The 22400-nt window shown below is 44.0% G+C and overlaps 1 pseudogene; it reads left to right on the forward strand.

Moving 5' to 3' along the window:
* The window catches only part of LOC123813974, a 61592-nt pseudogene extending 40361 nt beyond the window's left edge, over window positions 1-21231 (forward strand).
* Window positions 21232-22400: the final 1169 nt, after the last annotated feature.

The following is a 22400-nucleotide window of genomic DNA, read 5'->3' on the forward strand; positions in this document are numbered from 1 at the left end:
ATTTCTGATAATACTTTACAAATAGATTGTTCAAAACATTTCCAAAAGACTGCTGAATTTGCTGAAATTATCAGTTTTTTAGGAGGAAGAATTTGCTATTTAACATTCATAGATTTTAAAAATACATATAGCAGAGATTTGTATTAGTTAAGAAACAAATTAAGTTGCATGGATATGTATGTGTGTGTACACACATCTACATATTTATTTATTTGGCAAAGGTCAAGATTTCTTGTTCTGTCCTGCAACTTGGAGGCCAAAGGTCCAAAAGCAGGGGTCTGGGGCTAGTTACAAGCTTTAAGCTTATAAGTAGTTGTCCTTCCCTTTCTCACTCTCTGCTCTGCCATTTGTAGTGACAATGATTTCCATTCCCAAGGTTGCCTCGTGGCTGCAACATGGCTGCAGGAGGTCTTGCCATGACATCTACATTCAGGCAAGAAACAGAAAGGATAGAGCGGGAGGGGGCAAAATAGCACATCCCAGCTGAGTCAGCCTCTTTTAAGAGCATTCCTTAAGTCAGCATTGGCCATAATCTAGCCAGATGGCCACCTCTGTCCATAAGGAAGGGTAGGAAATGTAGATTTTTAGCTGGCACATTGCCACTCTCAACAAAATCAGGGTTATCTTAGTGAGGAAGATGAGGACAGAGGCCACAGACTTCAGTGACAACCAAATTATAAAGCAGGGGTCTTCATAACAATGTCCTGATAATTCTGCTGTGATGAACAGTGTTTAGGGAAGTATAAATAGACATTCCATAAACATTGCAAAACTGTTCAAAGCCAACCCATTGAGAAAAAAATTACAATAAAAATTAAAAACCTAAAACAATCAGTTTCACTGTAGTTTGTTTGAAGGATATGAACTCAGTAAATTTAGTTTTCTAAAAAGTCCACTTAAAGATGAACTTCTAGAGGGATACAAACCACTCCCCCTTTGAAATTCTATACTTAATGTATATTCGAGCATTTTTTTTCTGGTTAAATGTCACATAGATCCTCAAAGGAGTTGATGATCCCCCAAAGGTTAATAATAGCCAGGGACCGAGGGGGCGTGCCCCTGTGGCACCCAGTATTCTCAGGCCAGCAGACACTGCAGACTTGCTACCTAATGGAGTTTAAGAACGCTGAGGACACAGCTGGAGCCCAGGGCCTGGTGGAAGACCCATATTAAACAGCAGAGACTGGGCCCCAGGTGCGAGGTGGGGGCGGCACTGTCCTCAGAACAGGGGATATCCTAGAGAGGGCAGTGTTTCATTTTGAGTCTGAGAAGTAAGAAAAGGACAACTTGGACCATCTGTTTTGACACATCTACAAACACAGATATTTGGCATTTAGTGCTGAAACTGTTTATCAAGCTCCTAATGCTGACAATGAACAAACAGGAGCCTCCTGTTCCGTGCTGCACTTTTCAATTTGTGGAGGGAGGAGGGCTCTCGTCCATCAGTCTAACGAATCTGCCGGCACGGGTTTAAGAAGCCTTAAAGGGACTTGGCAAATGGACAGAGCAAATCTGATTATTTTGTCAAAAAGGTCCCATAAGAAAAAAAAGTGGTGCAGTTGCAACGTAATGGTTATCCGGCTTTGCAAGCGCCTGCAAGTTGGTTTGCCAGGAAAAGAGCCTAGCTTCAGGGCTCCGTCCTGGGCAGTCCGGTCCCCGCCCTGTCCCTGGCCTCTCTTCTAGTTTGAGGGCCTCCAAAGTGGGCTGTGATGGGCACCTCGCAGGATTCTCAATGTAATCATTGGAGTGTGAGAAGAAAATATTAGAACATAGACACGTTGAGTATCTTAAAAAGAAGGGAACTATGCATTGCTAACATCCCTCTATGGACTGACAGCCCGCAGTGCTGACACTGGGTGCAGGTGGCTGGTGGGCAGGCCTCCCTGCCCTTGGGGACATTTCTGTGGAGACGCAGGGGACTCACACCTGGGGGAGGAGGGGCTTGACTGTGGGCCACACTCCTCCCTGTCCTTCTGGTGCCAGGCAACAGGTGGCCATGTAATTGTGCCAGCTTAAGTGGATTTATAGATCATAGTCTCTCTGTGTAAACTAGCCCTCCCCAAACATGCAGGTGACTTTAAAAGGTGACAGAAAAAAGAAAAGCCCCTGTGGTTGAAGGTAAGGCAAGCACAGTGTCACAGGGCCGTGGCGAAGCTGATCGTTGTATTTCTAGAACAAGGTTTCTTCAGCCGCATCGCTCGGTGCAAACAAGGGCAGTCTGATAGGACCCAACAGGTTGTTCTCGCCAAAGTGAAAATGCCAAGAAGGCTGCCGGGAATGAAGACGTGTGTGTGCCCCCTACACCCGAGTCTCACCTCCGGGGTGTCTGTCGAGTTTGTATCGCATCCGCGAGATGTCTTTTACCAACTATGACAGCCGTTACAGCCAATGGCAAAACAAACTGAGCTCAGAAGGAGAACTTTCCATCTCTACATCAGAAGATAATGAACTACAATTTTCAAAAATAATGAAACATAGTCTAACAGTGCATGGATTAAAATGAGCATTTTTAAGAAAAAAATACATGGATTAAAATGAGCATTTTCAAGAAAAAATGCATGCTGTGAATAACCATTAATAAACACTCTCAGATATTATTTATTTCAAACTTAACTCACCCCTTAAAAGTATCTATTTTGTGTATGTTAGGAGGCACACAATGTATTAATACAGCCATACATGTATAGAACACTATAAATACACATATTTGGGGTTTGCTACTCAAAATGCCATTCACTATTGGCTTGTGTAGTCGAAAATGTTTAGAGACCATTGCTGACATTAATCCAGGGCGGTAGCGATTTACTCACAGAATAATCTAATCCCCGTCAATTTGGTAATCCTCCTAAAATGACTTAATGCTTTCACTCAATTAAAACATGATCTCCTCTTCCTTCAGAGTGCCACAGCAGAGAAACCAGAAGAAGACCCCTGCTCTGCAACTTCTCCCGCAGCACACTCGCCCCTTTCTTCTCCGGGCATCATTACTGGAGCAGCTGTGTGGCTCTCCTCCCGGCTGGAGGAGAAGCACACTGCAGCCAGGATCAGGGATGGAGTCAGTCGCTGCTGAACTATTTGTCTCCCCGCAGCACTGAGCACCTCGGAGACGCTCCACAGGAAAGTTATTTGGGAAGTTAGAGGAGATGAGGGAGTGTGTGGCAGGCCCGTAGGACTGAGTATCGCAGCGGGCAGTTTTAGTCTGTGGCAAATCACAGAGGTAAACCACTCGTGCTGAGTTTTGCCCAGGTGAGTGCTCTTTCCACCAGCGAGGATTTTTTTCTGTCATCCTCTGATCTTACAGGTCATTGTTTATGCAAAAGACGGTTCAGTTCTGTTCGGAAACAACGCATGGATATATGTAGCCACTGTCTGCGGCTTGCGGATGCCTAACGCCCTCTCATGTGTTTCCATATTAAATGGGATCAGGCACAATGCTCTATGTTGTTCTCAGCTTGACTCTTACATACATGTTCATGGAAACCAAATTTAATATCACATTTATCTAATTGATATACAGATATAGATTTTTAATAACCAGCAATGGCAGGGAACGTCACTGTTCAAAATAATCTTAATAGCCCAATTACTTATGAAATATGCAGTGGGTGCTAATGGACTCCTTCCGAGTCTGCACTAGGCAGAATCTTGCCTTATGTGTTGATGTGAGAATGTCTTGTTTGACTTTAGCCACGTCACTGACTGTCTCTTTTCTTAAATGTCAAAAATATTTTATTATAACCTCTCTGGAACAGGTACATGGGTGTCCCTTGGTTCCTCAGCAATTTCCCAGTTTGTAACTCCGTTATCTAGTAAAAATTAAAAATTTTCCATTTGCCTTTGCAAGAAAGTCAGTGGTAATTTGATAGTAATTTGGGGGGGGCAATTTCTGCCCTACTAAATTATGAAAATTACTAAATTATGAAAAATAAGTGGGTGATGGGTATTGCTAGAGTGATACGTCCTTTTGTAATTTCCATACCAATTTGCCCATGCTTGGTGATGACGCATAGCAACTTATTTTTGACTTTCTAAAGAAATAATAACATGGAAAGAAATTGGGCTGCCCTTGAATAAATATAACCCAAATGGCTTCTAGCTATAGGTTTTGAGCTTAGAACCGTTTTCCAAAAATAAGAAATGGGTTGAGCTGAGCCACCCATAACCTTACACTGAGAGCTCCCACCGTGCGTGGCCCCAGTACATACAAAGTCACTTGGTTCATGTATGATGCCAATAAGACAGAGACCATAAGTCCTATTCCCAGGTGGGCTGATACAGAGACACCGTAGCACAGTCACAGCCCCAACTGCAGTGCCCTTTGGAACACACATGTCTCCGTTCACATGGAAATGATATAAGCCTTGGGCGTGTCCGAAAGTCATGCAGCAAAACAAAAGTGTCTGCAAAACTGGAAAGAGCTTTTAATGATGACTTTAATTCTGAGGACTGTAATGATTCATCTTCTCTGTCAGCTGGACTGGGTTAAGGGATGCCCAGCGACCTGGGAAGACATTAGTTTGGGTGTGTCCGCGAGGATGTTTCCAGAAGAGTTGAGCATTTGAATCAATAGACTGAATAAAGAAGATCACCTCCCCAGTATGCGAGGGCCTCACCCAATCTGTCAAGGGCCTGAATAGAAGAAAAAGTCAGAGGAGCAGCGAGTTTGCTCACTTGGCTTGAGCTGGGACACCCATCTTCTCCTGCCCGGGGACATCAGTGCTCTCAGTTGTCAGACCTTCAGACTCATTCTGAGACTTACACCAGCACCCCACACCCATGCCAGTCTCCTCTCATGCCCCCCATTCTTGGGCCTCTGGTTTGGATTGGAACTGTACCGCTGGTTCTCCTCGGCCTCCAGCCTGCAAACAGCAGACTGTGAACACCCCAGTCTCCCTGGTCATGTGAGCCAGTTCCTTACAATGAGTCTCCGTATCTTCTGTTGGTCCTGCTGCATCTCTGGGGGACCCTGGCTAACACAAGAGAGCCCTTCAGAAGGGGTCTTGAATGAAGAAAGTCTATCAATCAGATCACTGAATAAGGAGGGAGAGCAAACTACTCTTTCAAGTGATCCAGCCAACCTTTCCATGAAAAAGGCATGGAGCCAGTATTGGGTCCCAGCGTTCTGAACTTTCAGAAAACAATGAAAATAAAAGCTATTGAACAAGAACAAAAAAAAATACCTAACTTTTCCTGTCTTTCTCAGTGTCAACACATTGTACATTCTCACTGTATAAGATCCGAAAAATTCCAAAAACTATAGGGGAGAACATTTAAATTAGCCATAAGCCCACAATCCATTTAGTTGCTTTATTTGAGCTACAAACACAGAGTCTGATACAAATAACACCCCCTTTTATGACATAAAAATATTTTATTGTGAAACCATAAGCATGTAATTCTGTCACATAACAACATGACACTCAAGCACACACCACATGACATTGTAGGCGAAATGGTCAAATCGCTGTCCATCTCGTGTGAGACGCCCACGCTCCCTACCAGCCGCACTCTGCGGCGTTCCTTCCGCCAGACCCTGTACACACAACTGTGCAGCTGACTGCGTGCGCACGTTCCGAGGCTCGGCACCCAGCAGTGTCAGCCTCTCACTGACCCTGTACACAGAACTGTGCAGCTGACTGCGTGCGCACGTTCCGAGGCTCGGCACCCAGCAGTGTCAGCCTCTGACCAACTTCCTCCCAGCCCTTTGCTCAAGGCACCCTTAATAATAAAATAAGAATCAGATTACATACAGTTTTGGGTTCTCCTTTTCACTTAATAGATCATAAACCTTTTCTCAAGCTATAAAATAATGCTCAAAGCTATGATTTTAACAACTGCATAATATCATATCACATAAGTTTACACAAATTTATTAAACCATTCCCCTACTTAAGAACACGCATAATTGTCAATTTTTATTATTATAAATAATGCTGTAAGTGACAAATACCATTTGGCCACATATCTGATTATCTCTGGAAAAATTTTGCCCGTGTTCAGATTGCTAGACGGGGATGTACAGCACAGCACAGGGATACAGTCAGTAATATTGTGATAACTGTGTACGGGCCCGGCAGGTACTGGAAACATCAGGTAACACTTCATAAAGTATTTGATTGTCCAACCACTGTGCTTCAGACCTGAAACTAAACAAAATAATATCAAATGTAAACTGCAATTAAAAAGAAACTTTAGTGGATTGAGCGAGGGCTGTGAACCAAAGTGTCGCAGGTTCAATTCCCAGTCAGGGCACATGCCTGGGTTGCAGGCCATGACCCCCAGCAACCACACATTGATGTTTCTCTCTCTCTCTCCCCCTCCCTTTCCTCTCTAAAAATCAATAAATAAAATCTTTAAAAAAAAGAAACTTTTAAAAAATTATAAAATAAGTAAAAATAAATCAATGTACACACACTTACTAACCTTGATGGTTGCTAACCTTGTAGATACACGATACTCAGTTGAAAGATTGGAAGTACTTCCACCAGCGGAGAGAGTCTGTCATGCAGTGAAGTTCCATTCCTCAAAACAATGAGTATTAACATTTAAAAAAATAAATCTTTGCCAACTGGGTCAAAATGGTTCTCTTTTAATTTGCATTTCTTAATTGGCAAGGTAAGTCAAACTTAAAAAATATATGTATCATCCTTTAAATGTTTAAATTATGTATGCGTGCTCTTTGTTATTTTTCGAGGAACTGTTAATATTCTCCTTAGCATTATAGTCTTATCATCTATCAGCGCAAGGTTTTTCCTACTGAATCTGAGACCTGGAGCCTTGGTTGGGGCAGAAGGAGACAAGGTGGAGGAAGGGCTGGGACTAGACGGTCAGTTGCTCTTTTCGTCTTCCTATCAGCAAGGTGTGGCAGGGCAAAGGGGGAGTTTCTGGGCACGCCCGAGCTTCAGTTTTCCCCTCCGCATGTGGAAGGATTTAATTAAGAGCATTTCCAGCCCTACGATCACATGATGCTGTAAAAAGGGACATTACAGATCTATAGTTTCAAAACTTCCTGTGGAATCCCGATTTGTGGTGAGCTTTAGGGGAGCTGGTGCTGGTGGAGAAGCTTCCAACTTCACGCTTCTTCCCTCAGTTCCCACACGGGGCTCTACCACCCACCTGCTACGAGGAAATCCCTTCAAAGTTCTTCATTTCCTGTTCTGTAAAGGGAAATCTTGTTTTACCACTTGTTGTAAGAATTAAACAAACTATTAAAAATGAAAGTGTTTAAGTTATAATATGGCATGTATGTATATACACACAGATATTACACACACATAAACTACACTCTGAATTTGTATTTAAAAACATTTCATTTTCATGAATCTCAGTTCATTAAAACAGGAAATTTTTTGCGCCATTAAATGAACCCCTCTAGAGTTCAAACCAGACTCCAGAGTCTGGTGCTCCAAAGAGAATAAAGGCCACAGACAGAATGCAAACAGAAACAAAAGAAACTAAACCTTAGTTTTAAGCTTCTAAGCAAGGAGCCCCAAGTGATGTATGCAATTTCCTAAGGTAATTTTGGTTACGTGTGCTTTTCCCCTTGTGGGTGAACTGACAATAGCTTAATTCACATGTTAAGTAGGAATGTGTGTGCATATGTATATAAGTGTACACACCACTATACCCCACATGTATACACTGCATACATGGACATACATATATCTATCCCTTCCGTGTGCATATGAAAAGTATGCTTAAAATTACCTCTCAGATCTTTCTGCAGAAAATGTAATTTGAAAAATGCAAACCACTCTCATTTTCTTTTATTTTCTCCTTTAATTTCATCATTTAAAACTCATAAATTTGACAAACTCTATATTTATAAAACTAACTTAATATATGGTACATTTATGTTGATTTGCGTAAACAAGCCCAGTGTGTCGGCAGATTGTACTTACACACCCGCAGGTAAGTATAGCAGCGCTGTTCTGAGCCCCGAGAACACATAATGTGGAACAGACACTAGCTTATGATCTAGAGGAGACACGTCGTCTAAACGTGTAATTATCTGAATGTGTACATAACTACAGTTCTGTAATTAAAGACTGACTATGGGAGGAGGGGGATTGGCTGGGGGCTGGTCATGTGGACTTGTTTCTCTCCGTGCTATTCTGGCATTTTTCTCCCCATACCTTGGGACTTGAATCATATAATGCAAGGGCAGTCATTTAGCTTCTGTATCTCCTGGGCATAAGCAAATAGTCATTAATATAAACACTGTTTAAAATCTGGCCAGACATATCCCTTCACAAAAGAAACCAGGATTTTCACTCTGCAAAAAGAAAAGGGTAGATAATCTGAGCAAATGAACACAAGAAAACGAGTGTGCACTTCTGCAGTAAGTTTGGCTTACGTAAAAAGAACAGATCCGGGGCTGAACCGATGGGTGTTCTGTGAGGATGGGCGGTACCCACCCTCAATCAGAAGGACAGAGTGGAGAATTCGATCCGTGTTCTGAGGCCCATTTTGACTTTCCTATGTGTTCTTATCCACCTATGACATATTCTGGGTTTCTTTTCCCCCAGCAAACATACATTAAGCAACACTTCTAAGCATTTCACAAGTATTAGCTCCTTTGGTTTTCATAATAACCCTATGGGGCAAGGACTATCAGCATCACCCCCATTTTAGAGATGTGGACACTGAGGTATCCAATGGTTCAATACCTCTCCCAGGCAGCTGGGGTTCAGTTCCAGGAAGTCTGGCATCCTGGCCTCCATTCTCAACGAGGAAAGTTGCACTGGGTCCTTAGCTGGAGGGTGAACTTTGTGCATTGGAGTAGCTGAGGGGATGCGGGTGAAGAGAGGAAAGAAGGAAAGGCTTTGAAAGTTAGCTCGTCTTTTGAAAACGTGAAAAGCGAGGAGGAGAGGGAGGGGAAAGCCCGGGTGAGTTGTGGGAAGGCCATGGAAGCCGTGGATGAACGAGAAGTGGGAGAAGAAGGCAGCGCGAGAGCAGCCTTTGCCCTCTCAGCCCCGCGGTGACCGGCTCTAATGGCGGGGGCTGGCGGGGGTGGAACAAGGCGTCTCTGCTTCCACGCAGCAGCACCTAACTTCCCTGGGCTTCTGCAGCAACCCCACCAGAGCCGCTTTTCACAGCAATTACGGACGAGAACGTGGAGGAAGTATTCCGCCCTTATTAAGGTGTGGGAGCCACCCACGTAAAAGGATTAACCCGGTGGTGAGATTAAATTCTGGGCCCCAGAGGCAATTTTCCGAAGGTGCCCTTTACTATGTGCAAATTGGAAACAATTTCCTCTCTTGGGCAAGATGACTGCTGTGAGAGGTGTAAATAGATGTAGAATTTTATGAAGACTTGGATTTCTCTGATGAGTTCTGTGAAACACTGATGTCTAATAGGGGTGGTTCAAACAGTACACCCAGCCCCCTTTTGTCCGTGACCTTGGATCTTAACTCTGACTCTGCTCTTAAGTGACTATAGAATGGGAATGAGATGGTAAGAACTTGACGGCTGTAGGGAAATGTGCCCCTAAAGAACACGGTGTTGGGAATGAAGGAAAATGAAATAGTCCTCCAAGAGCTAAACGACAAAATCGATCTATATTGTGTGGCGCTGCGACGGGCCAAGGCGTCACATTGAACATGGTAACCTGATGGAAGATATTAACACAGCTCAAGGAATAATGGCCAATTTGAAGGAGTGTTGGATACCAGGGGAGAAGGAAAGGAGAGGGCAGAGAGCAATTCACACACTCCATTCCCATTCTGAGAGTCCGCTAAGCACTGCGCTAAGGCCAGTGAGCAATCTGACTCACCCGGCCTTCCTTCGGCGCCAGAACACACTCACGGGCTCCATCCAAGAACAGCTCGAGGGGATAAGGCACCTTGGCCAAGGCCATCTGGCATTCCAGACCACGGGTCGTGCTGGCCCTCTGTGGCTGTTAATGTTGTTCGCCTTCCCACATTGCTCCGTCAGCCCACCTTTTCATTAACACTGAAGAGGTTTTCGCTGATGTGCCGCCGGGGTCAGACAGAAGAGCCTTCGAGCTTCCTTGACCACTTCCTCCGAGTGAGAAAGCCACACCTCGGTGCACACTCAGGTGCACGGGCCCACACATGCAACACGCACATGCACCCATGTAACTGAGACAAACACCTTCTAAAACAATACTTACCCTGACTCTGTTAATTAATGCTACTTTCTATTGTATTCTTTTAAAAAAATTACTGGCTGAAACCTACTAAATTGATCTCCCAATAACCCAACAATGGCTCGAGACTGGCTGCTTTAAAGGACACCTGTGGTCGCGTGCAGGGAGGTCACACGACCTTGCCTTGGGCACCCAAGGCGTCTCGTTTGTCACTGTATTGCTTCTTACGAGCCCTGAGAGTGCCTTATGTCAACTGTGGGCCTTTGCTGCTGTTTTTGTTGCTGTTGTTGACATTTTGGTTAACAGGTGAGAATGTAGAACTGTTTTAATATTGTTTAATATTAGAAACTTATAAAACTGGGTTCTTAAGAAAAGCAATTTAATTATGGAAAATAAAGATTTCTGGGAAGCTGGGCATGTGCAGCCTGTCGCCAGTGCAGAGCAAGATTATTATTTTGTGTTTCACCCTGTTAAAGGACCATGCTATCCACAAAGCTGGCTGGGACCCAAGGGCTCGGAATGACAGCTTCCCTACCCACCCAGGACTCAGTCGCCAGGGCGCACGGGACCCACAGTGTGCTACAGATGAGGGAGAGCTCAGGTTACAAATCTGGTGACCCCATTTCCTAAACTCGACCTTGAGCACGCTGTCTGACCTCTCTGAGCTTCAGCTTCAGCTCTCCCGTCTGTGAAACGGGTGTAATAGCAAATCCACGGACTTCCTGAGTGGGATTGCATTACGTGCACATTCACCAGACTCATGGTGAGGGGCACCTACCGTAAACAAAGGTGCTTCCTCCTCTCCTAAATTCCTTCCAGTGTTTGGACGTTTTTAAATGTGGGTAAGGAATTCAACAGTGACATGGGAGACAATGAGTATCACTCTGTTTTCCCTGTTATTTCCTGGATCTCAGCATTGGATGGATCCTAATCCCTGATTCGTAACATACTGTCATCATTGCAGGCACATGCATAACCTACAGTTGCTCATTGGGTTAATTAATTATTTTTAATAATATTGTAATTACTTAGGAGCCAACCACCTTCACCCAAGTGAAGACCTTGACAATGGCTTTTATCACAATGTGTCACACTTTGTTACAACCGTTTCCACATCCCGTTCTCTCTACCCACCTACCTAATCCCCTTGCCTCCCTTCACACAGGCGACCTTCACTTTTCCTCTTTAATTCTTGTAGAATCTAGAAAGTCTGTGGTCTTGGATGCAGTAGCATTCAGGGCCATGCTAAACTGAACTTGGAATATACCCTGGGCTACTCTTTCCTAAACCAGGCAGACACATGGATGGGGGCAGCAAGCATGTTGCACAAAACAGGGTCTTGGAAGGCCCTGCCACCCAGGACTTTTATCATTGTCATTCTTCTCATAGGGGGATTTTATCAATGCCATTTATTCTTCTTGCCGTTCTTTTTCTCCAGTTGTACTTTCACTATCTGCCCTCCTGAAGAGAACACCATATGGGAGGAGACTAGGGGAAAGTCAAGTATCTTGGTCTCTGATTAGTTCTCAGAAGCTCCAAGGAACCCTGGCTTTGGCTGAAGCATGCCAGGTGTATCTAGACTGGGCTACGAGCTTCTAGGTAGAGAGTTCCAGCAGCGTGATCTAGGATGTCACTGACGGGCTCGGGAAGGCTTTGTGAGCCTTGTTGAAAAGGACAGGAAAGAGATCGCAGCAGCAGAGATGGCAGAAAATTTGAGCCCCACCAGAAGGAGAACGGCTGGCTCGACCCCTCTGCTTTCTCGCTCCCCTTCTTGTCGCCTCCCTCACCTCACTTCTGTCTTTCCTGAGGTTGAAGAACGGTTATATAATATCTATTCATGGATGGTTAGCTCTTAATGATCCATTGCGTGGCATTAAAAACAATCTTAGGTAAAGTTCCCCTGCATGCTACACATGCCCACAGCACCATCTCCGTCTCGGACTCAGCTAGTATATTCTCAGAACGCAGGAGGGTGCAAACTCATTACAAAATTAGCCCAGTCGACTGTGCAAACATGGGTTTTAATATTGTTCATAAATTTAGGATTATCTGAGCCACCACTCTCCTCTCTCAAGGTACTAATGAAATGTCCATTTGAAGCCTATTAAGTTGTTTCTTTGCTCTGTCTTTTCGAGGATAAACCATCTCATTCCACCTCCCACCTGTACCAAGAATAAATAAGAACCACTCCACTGGCACTGCACTCCTAATGCACAGATTATAAGGTGCCATGAACACTGCCTAAGAAATTGATCCTGCAGAAGCAGAAGAAAAATTAATTTTAGAACTGCTGCCGAGTGTCACTGGAGACACATGACGCTTTTGCGGAGCAAGGTTCCATTGCCATTTGAAAGTAAGCGCGGCACACTTGGAAAGCCTTTCGAGAGTTAAATCGGTTAACATTTATGTAATGAGGTGGAGAAACACAGGGAGCAAGCTCTGGAATGGAGGTAGAGGGAGAAAGAGAGGGAGTCTCTGGGGCCAGAGAGAGAGTGAGGAATGAAAAACAGCCCGTGTGAGGCTCCCCGTAGTACAGGGCACTGAAGAACTCCGGACAGTGATGTCCGACACTGAACTCCATTGTAGCTGAGCTGTGCTAGGTCTTCATCCACCTTCACACTCGCACTGTCGGGAGCTGTCCACAGCAGCCTGATGGGAGTGCTGCTTTGGGAATGATGCAGGGGTGGGGTGGGGGAGTATGGCCACACTGGACACTGAGCAGGTTGGAAAGAGCACTGCAGCCTCAGGAGGACCTGGCTGCTGGGGAGGCAATGCTCAGGGTCCACCATAGAGGGAGACTGTCTTTCCTTCCTTCAACAATCATATTCTGAGCATTGAGCATGGGGCTGGAATGGTGCTAAATATTTAGGATAAATACTACACAGGCCCACCCCTGCTAAAGCTCAAAGCCCAGAGGAGGGGTGAGACATTAATAGCATGAAGGAGTGGAAGGAAGACCCCAGAAGAGGTGATTCTTGAGTCACATTTCCATGAATAGTGCTTTGGCTACAGATAACAGAAAAAAACAGGCAACCAGATGCAGGGCTGTAAATGGTCATGCCAACCCTTGGTTTAAACAAATAGGATATAGAGACTCTGTCCAGAAAGTATCCAGCCATGTGCAATGAGAAATAGAGACATTTACTGAAGAAGATACACGAAACAAGAAACATTGTACATAGGACAATGACACTTCAGACCCAAAGGTGTAGGTACCTTGGGATCCCACACAGTTCTCCTAGATGTCATCAGCTGCCTCGTCATATTTTCCTGAATGTCATCGATGGTCTGAAATGTCTTCCCTTTCAAAGGAGATTTTAGTTTGGGAACAGCCAGAAGTCATAGGGCGCCACATCTGGGCTGTAGGGGATTGAGCCAACCTGGGAGATGTGATGTTTCACCGAAAATCTCTACATGAGATGTGATGCATGAGTGCATGCACTGTTGTAACAGCAATCTTCAGTTGCCCATAGCTGTGGACTTCTGAATTACCCCAATAGTTTCCAAGGAATGTTCAAGTTTAATGCAAAATTTGATGCAGATTCATTACTCTACTTTCAGTCATTTTGAATGTGATGGCCACACAGTACACATGCTCACTCAACGGGTGTCTACCACCCCCTCTGACTAGTACAGTGAAGTCATCATTGTTCACACATATGCATTCCAGTCCACTCTGCTTGGCTGCCAGGTTACATCAATATCGTGCAAACCATTCTCACTATATGAAAAATGGCTAGACTTTTTCTGGACATACCTTGTATGTGTGCATAAAACATATATAATTATATAAAATTATATAATACATTTATTATTTATATAATAAATTTTATAACTGTTATTTCTATAATAAAAGTATATAAAATGTATAATTTTATATAATTCTATTACATAATTATAATAATACACAATCAATGCATTATATAAATATAATATATTATAGACTATAATTTACATCATAGTAATAATATTATAGTGTATATTATATAATTACATATTAACAATATATAGTATGTAACAAATATATTATAAATATATACATATGAAAATACATAATATATATTATATAATACAGAATTATTATATTGTCTAACACAGGGGTTGGCCAAGGTAGGTTTACAGTTGTAATACAAATAAATACAATAATTAATAATGATATGAGAACAAACTGTTTTGCATACTCACAACTGTAAACCTATTTGTGCCCACCCATGTGTACTATAATAATGTAATATATTATATATAAAAATGTCCACAGACTCCTGTGTCTTACCATATATATTAAGAGACTCGAAGGGGCATGATTATTGGGTCTGGTGCAGGAGCTCCTGCTTGTCGTTAGGATCCTGGTTCCTTCTGCCCATCTGTCCTGTCTTCCATCATTGTGGTGTCCTCACGACACAGGCTATTTGAATAGCTCCATCGCTGGGCCCATCCTTGTTCAAGACAGGAAGGAACTCACCTCTTGTGCTTGTCCCTTTTATTATTAAGCAAACAACTTTCCCAAAGACATGAAAATTCTAAGGGAGAATAAAAACGCAATTCCAGAGGTAAACACTAGTCGAGGAAAGACTCACTGAGCTTGGTAGGCTAACGGACACTCTCAGCACTGAAAAGCAAATGGAGAAGAAGACTAAAAACCGAAGAACACACCATCCGTGAACTGTGGGACAGCTACAAAAGATGTAACATGTGTGTAATAGAACTACCAGACGGAAAAGAGAGGAAGGATAAGAAGCAATTTTTGAAACAATAATTACTGAGAATTACCCCCCACCCCCTCAAATTAAGGTCAGACACCAAACCACAGACTCAGGATGCTCACAGAACACCAAGAAAGACCTGTGGAAAAATAAACATCCTACACTTAGGCGTGTCATATTCTAACTGCATCAAATCAAAGGTAGAAAATCTTGAAAGTGACCAGAGGAAAAATTTCTCAGAAACCATGCAAACAAGGGAGCTGAGTGAAATATTTGGAGTTGAAGGGAAAATTCCACCAACCTAGAATTCTGTACCCTGTAAAATTATCTTTCAAAAGTGAGGGAGAAATAAACACTTTTTCAGATACACAGAAATTGAGAGTATTTGTTACAAGTAGACCTGCCTTGCAAGAAACGTGAAAAGGTTTTCAGACAGAAGGAAAAGGGCATAGGTCAGAAACTTACATCTTCAGAAAGAAAGGAAGTGCATCAGAAGAGAAGTAACTGGAGGTAAAATAAAACTTTTAGTTTTCTTATTTTTAAGTGCTCGAACAGAAAACAGAACTCTCCAGATCCATCCACATGGTCAGAAATGGCAGTATTTCATCTTTTCTTAGGTCTGGGCACTATCTTGAGAGCATCAAGCTACATGAAGTAAGTCAGAAAGAAAAGGACAAGAACCATATGATTTCACTCCTATGTGGGATATAAAACAAAATACAACAAATGAACAAACAAAACTCATAGACTCAGCTTGCCAGTCCCCAGAGGGGAAAGGAGTTGAAGTGGATTGAAGAGGGTAGAGGGAGTCAGATAGATGGTGATGGAAGGAGACCAGACTTTGTATGGTGAGTGCACAGCACAATATACAGATGCCATATTATAGACCTGTACACTTGAAACTTATATAATGTTATTAACCAATGTCACCCCAATACATTTAATTGTTTAAAAAGAACAGAGGGCACTGACATATTTCAAAATCATTCCTTTTCCCTCCTTTTGCGGGAAGAATGAGATCATTTTTCTCCGATATCTATGGTGGGGATCTGTTTGAGCTTTTGGAGGTAGAACCCACAACAGTATGGAGGTCTCCCTGTGCCTATGTCCCCTGGCATTTTCGACTCCCAGAGCTGTCCAGAGCTGTGAGCATCCAGCAATGCATCAACTCCAGCTCAGGTTTTCTGATCCCCACGCTGGTTCCCAGCGCGGCTTCTGCTCCATTGAGCTGCAACTCCCTGTGCTTGCTTGCCTGACTCTCCCAACTTAGGGGCAGTAGTTTCCTGCGTTTCCCCGCTTCTCTTACAGATCAAAGAAGAGTTGTTGACTTCCCAGCCTGCTCAGCTTTTTACCTGTTGTCAGAATGCAGTGGTGACTTCCAAGCCCCTTACACGCAGGACCAATAGCCTCAAGTGCCAGACACGAGTTTTCACGCAGAAGACACGCCTGGTGGCAGCTCAGGGGCTGCATTCAGAGCTGTCTCTGTTCAACTGAGAAAACCCGAGGAGAGGACTCAGAATGTCCTGGGCGACTCATATGCCCGATGGAGCGATGGGGGAAGCAGCTACACTTTCTGCTCACTTTCCTTGTGAAACAAAAACCCCTCTCAGAAATAAAGTTTAACCCTGGCTGGTGTGGCTCAGTGGGTTGAGCACGGATTGTGAACCAAATTATTGCTGATTCAATTACCATCAGGCCACATGCCTGGGTTGTGGGCCAAGTTCCTGTAGGGGTCACAGGAGAGGCAACCACACATTGATATTTCTCTCCCTCTCTTTCTCCTTCCCTTCCCCTCTCTCTAAAAATAAATTAAAAATCTTTTTTAAAAAAATAAAGTTTATTAATGTTTTTCAAAAAAGGATAAGGTGGGTCATGTCTTTGTATCCACAACATATGATTGAATGGGGGGGGGGGACAAGTCTCAGAACAGCAGGTATAGAATGACCTTTTCATATGTGTAAAAATGTCTAGAAGATCATAACTGGTTCAGATTGATTCTGTCCAAGGAGCAGAATTCCACAGTAGAAGGCAGGGAAGCTGTTGGATGGTGGACTTTCATTTTCCAGTTTAAATGCGTTCTCATTCATTGAACTTAACGTTTTTAAAAAGCATGTGTTACTTTTATCATTAAATTGTTCATTTCAGGACAATCAAAGGACAGGAAACCAAACTGATAAATAAGAGCTTTCCATGCAAGCCCCCATTGTTCCCGTCTCTTGTCAAGAGGAAATACTGTCTTGCCGGTTATGCAAGGGAAGCCCCACGATCTGCGCCAAGGCACTGAGAGCCCCTTCCTGCCCTCTGCAGCTGCCTCCCGATCCCGTCTTCCCTCCCCCGCCCCCCCCCCAGCTGAGTGGAAGCCTCCGTAGGCTTCTAAAACCCTATACTCACCTCATCGCCTGCTTTTCAGCGCCCTCTGCCTTCCATTATGCCACGCCCCCCTCACCCTGCCCCACCGCCCTGTACAAGACGGTTACATTTCATGCAAAGAATGTACTCCTGGGGACCTCACGTAATTCAAAACTTACATAATTCAAGCCTGCTTTTCCCAGAGGACCGGGTATAATGTGTGTGCGGGAGGGACAATGCCATCTCAGAGGGCATAAATCTGCAAATGTGGTAATGCATGTGTGCTTTAAGACTGCCTTTTATTTTCCCTGTGTTTTCTCTAATATTGTGAAGTGCTCTCTCGCAAATTAATAGAGAGCATCCCGGCGGTGGTTTGGCCTTCTCGATCGAGACCTAGCCCGTCTGAAGTTCTGTGGCCAAGAACCTGACTTTCCTGAGTGTTTTCCTGCTCCGCCCCTTAACGAACGCTGGGGTGACCTTGTGACGGGGTTATAGATAGGGTATAAGGGAGGTTTTAGGTTAGAATGGCAGCAAATGTTAAAATAACACAGGGGAAGACCCTGGGTCTCGCACAGATGTTCCCGTGCAGGTAAACGGTGGCTCAGCGGGGAATTACGAAGGGCGGCCAAGGGGGCGTGGCCCTGTGGCCACAGAGCGAACACAGGTTCCCCACCATTCATTCAGCCCACGGGCTCTGATAGTATATGATTCTTGAGGAAGGTTCGTCTTAAATGGGGGAGCAAGGGGGTTTCAACTAAGGAATGTAAGGTGAGACTGGCCATATTTTATATAGCACTAGCTCAATTTTGTGTAACTTCAATAAAGTGTACCGTATATGGAGAAATGCCTTCTTTCTTTCTTTCTGTTCGTTTATATTTTCATTTTAACCACATGTATTGGGGTAACATTGTGTAAGTGTCAGGTGTGCATCACTGTGTGCTCACCCCCCAAAGTCCAGTCCCCTCTGTCCCCGTGTATTTATTTGATCCCCAGCCACGCTGGCTGACCTTCGTGTTCACCCATCTTAGTGCATTTTCATTTGTTTCAAATATCGATTTAGAAATGAAGATCATGCAAATAAGCAAAAATAAAATTTGAATCACCCATAATATTAGCACACGGAGATAATTATAATGTTCTGACGTGCTTTCTTGCAGTCTTATGCTCATTGGAGTATGTATGTATACTTGTGGGTGTAAAATTGTTCACCGAAAAGGGATGACTCAGTAACATTGTTCTGCAGCATACTTCTTTTTCCTTAAAATATCATTCGCCACTCCCCATTATTGTGTTAGGAACTTGGTTGGCTTCCACAATATAACTGTTCCAAAGTAGACTGTTGACAAATTTGAGCTACCATGAGCAATGCTGAAATGAATATTCTTGTTGCTAAATCATTGCAACCTCCGTGACTATGTCTTTAAAATAAAGTCCTCTAAGTAGAGTCCCTGGGCCAAAGGAAATGAAAAACTTGGAGGCTGCAAGTCCATGTTGCCAGACTGCCCTAGGAAGCCGGAAACAATCCGCACTCCCCTCAGCAGTACCTGCCTGCCCCTGCACACTCACACGACATGAGCCTTCCCATCCATCCGTCGTCCGAATTCAGACCGTGATATGAGAAAGCCCCCAAAGACACCCACATCAATTTGTTCTATTTTAAAAACACAAATGATCAGCATAGCATGCCCAGGAGCCCTCAGCAGACTCTGCTCCGCTGTCTCTCTCGCACTGTAAGCTCTGAGAGCGCGCACAGTGTGTGTGCGTAAATCACTCTTGGTACAGGGCCACATGGAGACAGGCTCGTCGATGTCAAAAAGCATTTATTAAGTGGGCTGATAAATGTATTTTACTTGCAGGCCTGATGTAAGTTATTTGTCTTTCCTTGGTCTCCTGTTGATGGCTTATTCATGATAATGAATGGCATGGTTGAATGTGCGTGCGTGTGTGTGTGTGTGTGTGTGTGTGTGTTGTTTGGTCTTGATTGTTTAATTTTTCATTGATGGATATATGCTTCTAGCCTCTTGATGGGTGCATTTTATAAAATATTTAAAATCAATGAATGAATCTATGATACCTTGGGGACTGAATATATCAGGTCTTACGGGGTCTGAGTCTATTCTGGTGAAATGTGAAAAATGGCACTCCATTATTTCTCGTATCACCCAGTACTAAGTGACAGTGGCAAGGTCACTGGTAAATACAAACACAGCAGAGCCCAAGTTTGGGTAAGGGAGAACTGTCTGTTCTCACAGACCTGTTTCTGTGTCTTCTATTTAAGGTTGTTAGCATTTTGCAATGAGTCTTGCTCTAAGTTCTTTCCCCTTCAGGCATAAAACTCAAGTGTATTTTGCTCTGTAACCTCCAGCCAAGAAACAAGAATTAGTAAGATAATAGTAGTTCTCTCCTTCCACCTCTCCCTTCTGGGGTACCTGGCACTTTCTTAAGAGACAGTCAGTCCATTAAGGGATACAGACAGACCCATCTGTTCATCTGAGTCATTCACTTAGAAAATAGTTAACAAATATCTCATACCACTAGTCTAGGAAAAGTCATGTGACAGAAGTTCACAACAACTATTATAAAACCACATTAGCAAGTGCAGACACGTCTCCCTTTGGACTCCCCCAAATCCTTCCTTCAAGTGCCAGAGGAAACCCCCTAGGAATGCTGTTCTCTAAACCGGGGCTATTTTCTCAAGGTGTTGACTGCTGCTAAGAAGTCCATTATTGCTTTCTCCTGAGGGGGGTCGGGTGAGGGCGAAGAATTTCCTTGCTGTGAGAGGGTATGAAAGAGAACGGATTTAAATCTTTAACTCTTTCTCTCAGGCTCATTCAACTAGAAGACGTCAGGACTTAGAAAGTATTACCCCTTCTCACTCCTCACTCACACCTTGATTAATGGAAATCTTCCTCTCAATTGCTGCTTCTAGCTAGTTTGCCTTTGAGTTGTTATAAATATGTCCTTCTTGTTCTGGGAATTTTTGCAGGTCAAGCCTAGTAGCTGTAAAGGGTGGAAGAGAACAAGAAATCTGATCTCTGCACAGTGATGGCAATAATATGACTGGGGCTTTGCCATAAAAATCTCAACATGACCATGGCATTGGCCATGGCCCTGTCTGCAGCTAAACATGTCAGCATACCCATATGGGATCTGAATGCCCACAGGTCCAACCCTCCCCATATCCTGAATTCCTAAACCAACCATCAGGAGAATGAAGGTGATGATAAACAAGCCGTTACAAGAAAAGTCCTTCTTCATCTGTGCACTAAGCAAGTATTGAAGTCCTTCAGATTTGCTCCTATGGGGGCACCACTTCTCTGGCCCAGCTCTGGCAGAATTAACCACGGCCATCCTTTCCCCAGGTCAATCTCTTGTCTCAAGAGTGGGTGGAACAGGTCTAGTGGCGCCTCTTCTTCCAGCCTCCAACGACCCTCCAGCCTCTTTTCCAGTCTCGTCCTCAGGAACCGTCTCAGCCATCCCTGGCCTCTCAGACCTGCCAACTCTGTCTTTTGAACTTAACTCCTTATTGCCAAGTGACCGTGAACTCCCAAATTCATCAGAATTATTCCACGGATTTGGAGGCCGCCATCAACCACCTGGGCGCCCTGTATCTGCGGGCCTCCTACACCTGCCTCTCTCTGGGCTTCTATTTCCATCGTGATGATATGAATCTGCAGGGCATGCACCACTTCTTCTGCAAGTTGGCGGAGGAGAAGTGCAAGGTCCCCCAACATCTCAAGCTGGTGCAAAACCAGTGTGGGGGCCATGTTCTCTTCCAGGACATCCAGAAGCCTTCCCATGATGAGTGGGGTCAAACTCAGGATGTCATGGAAGCCGCCTTGGCCTTGGAGAAGCACCTGAACCAGGCCCTTTTGGGTCTGCAGGCCCTGGGTTCTGCCCGCACAGACCCTCGGCTGTGACTTCCTGGAGAACCACTTCCTGAGTGAGGAGGTGAAACTCATCAAGCAGATGGGAGACCAGCCGACCCACCTCTACAGGCTGGTGGCCCCAGGCTGGGCTGGGCTGAGCGACTACCTCTTCCAAAGGCTCACCCTCAAGCACAACTAGGAGCCTTTGGAGCCCAGAGACCACTGAGGGGCCCTTCTGCATTTCCCTGGTCTCTGGCTTCTGCCTGAGCCTCTCCCTGCAACCACTAGGCAGGCTTTTAACCACCCCGGAACACTCTCCCGTGCATTGGACCAAATGGAAACAATAAGGCTTTTTGCAAAACAAACAAACAAACAAAACCTTATGACCACCTTAGATGAAGTGTATTGGTTTTCTCTCTTTAACCATTTTTTAAATTTTTTTCTGGAAGTATTGAGCATCTTTAGAGCGTGTTCTCTTTACTTATAGATCAAATGTTTGATTTTGAAAACACCTGCCCCAGGTTATAGGACTTGAAAAAGTGTTGAGAGAAAATGATGGTGTTTGTAGTGAGGGGGCAGGAGAAGCAAATACAGCTGCCATTTGGTGTCAGCAAACGCCACCCTGACCAACGTGATATAGGCTTGCAGCCCCAGATGAACCTGCCTTCCTAAAAACAAAACCATGTGATACAATTCATTGCCTATAAACGACCCTCTGTCGTAGAAGACTTTCATTCTGCTCTTTTTCTTCTCAGAAAAAAAGACTCACCATATCCAAGTATTTTGACGAAGATGCAATGGTCCAATACAAACAGTAATGCTGCACAACCTATACACTTAGATAACAACCTACACACTTAGGTCACAACCTACAGCCAGAGACAAATGTTAAGTGCCAACGAGCATGGGCCATGGACTCACCTTTTGTATTGTTGAACTAACTCAGCTTCTGGCCCAAGATGGAGCCATCTCTTCTTAAATACATCACCACCAGAGTGCTTTGTTCTGATAATGTATTACTCTAATACATCTGTTGCTTTAATGATATATTAATGTACTACATTATGAGAGCAAGGACAACCGATGATCTATTATAGGAAGAATAGTGCCATTCACAAAATGAAGGTTTCAAGAAAAGGTTCATTAGAATTACAGGAATCTAGTCAACAAAAGGGATTCTGGAAACCGTCCTCTTGGTCTGTTTTCTGCAGTTGGATAAATACCTCCCCAGCTCCCCAGGCTCTCCCCACCTCCCCTCTTTCAGGACCAAATTCCATAAAACATTGGTTGCTACATATTTTATAAACTCTTTTTATGTACTAACAATGCCTCCCATGAACCTTGGATCCCTGCAGACTCATTGTATCC

This window comes from Phyllostomus hastatus, unplaced genomic scaffold, assembly GCF_019186645.2.
Source record: "Phyllostomus hastatus isolate PE091 unplaced genomic scaffold, TTU_PhHast_1.1 phas_contig_159, whole genome shotgun sequence".
NCBI lineage: Eukaryota > Metazoa > Chordata > Mammalia > Chiroptera > Phyllostomidae > Phyllostomus > Phyllostomus hastatus.